We start from the raw sequence: 2,257 nt of genomic DNA on the forward strand, positions 1-2,257 counted from the left end.
TTTTTAAAATTTTTTTTTTTTTTTTTAAAGATGACCGGAAAGGGGATCTCAACCCTTGGCTTGGTGTTGTCAGCACCACGCTCAGCCAGTGAGCGAACCGGCCATCCCTATATGGGATCCGAACCCGGGGCCTTGGTGTTATCAGCACCGCACTCTACCGAGTGAGCCACAGGCCGGCCCTTTTTTAAAATTTTTTTATTTTGAAATAATAATAGATTCACAGGAAGTTGTAAAAATAATACTGAATCCCATGTACCCTTCACTCAACTTTCCCCAGTGGTAATATCTTACATAGCTGCAGTACAATATCAAAACCAAGAAATTGACACTGGTGCATTGTTGTTAACTAACCTACAGATCCTAATTCTTTCTTCCCATTTTTTTTAACTTTTATTCATTTTTTTGTATGTATGTGCACGTTCACATGTATGGATTGATCTGTACAATTTTATTCCATGTGTAGATTCATGTAACCGCAGCCATAATCCAGATGCAGAATTGTTCCATTATCTCCAAAGAACTCTCTGGTGTATTCCCAACCACCTCCCACCCCACCCCATCCTCGGGTAACCACCAATCTATTCATCTCCTTATTTTGTCATTTCAAGAATATCACATTATTTTTTTATTTTAAATTTAAGTAAGGATAATTTTTTAATGCATAAAAAACAATATACTTTTGGCAAGAACAAATAGAAGCAAAATTAGAATAATTGTCTGAAAGGGAGTAAGGAATGAATATAAAATGGAATAATAATAAATAAGAACAAGGGAGAAATGTCAGGAGACACAGTTCAGCAAAGATTTTAAGCATGCAGGCAGCATGATATGAGCTGTGTATAAAGAAGGTTAGTCTGGGGTAGACAGTACAAAAATAATCAGAAGGGAGCTGCACCCAAGGCAGGAGGCCAAGTCACAGGCCTCTGGGACAATGAGGGTACTAAGGATGAGAACAAGGGAACCAGACACAGGACTTTATTACACATAAAGATTGCCTGAACCTAAATGGGAGAAAGGGCAGAAGGGCATTGTTGAGGCAAAAAGCAATCAAAGGTGATTCTGGACCTTCCTGCCAGAGTGAGTGGGAGAATGATGCCACCTTCACCAGAATAAGCAGCCGGGGAGGAGAAGCTGCTGAAGCATTCACTTTAGGTCACACTGGGTCAGAGCTGTCAACTAGCAATGACAAGTGGCCATGTCCTTCAGGCAGCTGTGAGTGTGGATGTGGAGGCAGATCTAGAGAACCAGCTGGCTTCACTCATCTGCTCGGAGGAGCTAGAGGAAGCCCTGAGAGTCTTTGGGAAGAGCTTATGAAGAGATGGCTCCAAGTACAAGCCTCTGAGGAACATATACACCACTTAGGGATCTGATGGGGACAGGAAGTTAGAGAAGGATTTTATCCCGAAACCAGAAGGAGAATATAATGAGGAAATTGAACCAGATAATTTGTCATTCTTTCCCAACACTAATTTTCTATGGTCCTATAAATACTATGTCAAATATATTAATAGATCCTCAGATTATTTTGATTTGCAAATTTTAGAAAAATGTTGTAGTAAAACTCAAGAGCCAGGTTATTTAAACTGCATAAACATAAGTTTCTTCCTTTATAAAATGAAGATAAAATTTACCTTTTTGTGGTTTTTCTGAAACAACATGATGTACTGGAAGGAAAATTGCAAGTTATTTGATATGTCTGAACCTCGGTTTCCTCCACTATAACATAAGAACATTTACCTTTCAGGGGTTCTGAGGATTTGAAATGGTATGTCTATAGCACCTGGCATACTGCAGGCTTTCAGTAACTGGGAATTTTTACTTCTTACTCTTTTATTTTAAAATTAATTTAAATCACAGAAAAATATCTGACTTCAGCCCAGGGAGTCCCTTTGTGTTCCTGTGATAAGCAGAATTCTGAGATGATCCCCGTGATTCCTGGCCCCTGGTATCCTTTGTTTAATCCTCTCTCTTTGAGTACAAGCAGAACCTGTGACTTGCTTCTAATCAAGAAAATACAATCAAAGTGAAGGGATTTTGCAGATGTAATTAAGACCCTTAATCAGTTGATTTTGAGTTAATTAAAAGGGAGGGCCTGACTTAATCAGGTGAGCTCTTTAAAAGAGGGTCTAGGCCTTCCATGAATTAGATAATTGAAGCAACAGAGAGGTGCTGTTATGCTCCACTTTAGAAGCAAACAGCAGGGCCGGCCCGTGGCTCACTCGGTAGAGTGCGGTGCTGATAACACCAAGGCCCCGGG

The sequence above is a fragment of the Galeopterus variegatus genome, unplaced genomic scaffold, assembly GCF_000696425.1.
Source record: "Galeopterus variegatus unplaced genomic scaffold, G_variegatus-3.0.2 Scaffold3622, whole genome shotgun sequence".
Lineage (NCBI taxonomy): Eukaryota > Metazoa > Chordata > Mammalia > Dermoptera > Cynocephalidae > Galeopterus > Galeopterus variegatus.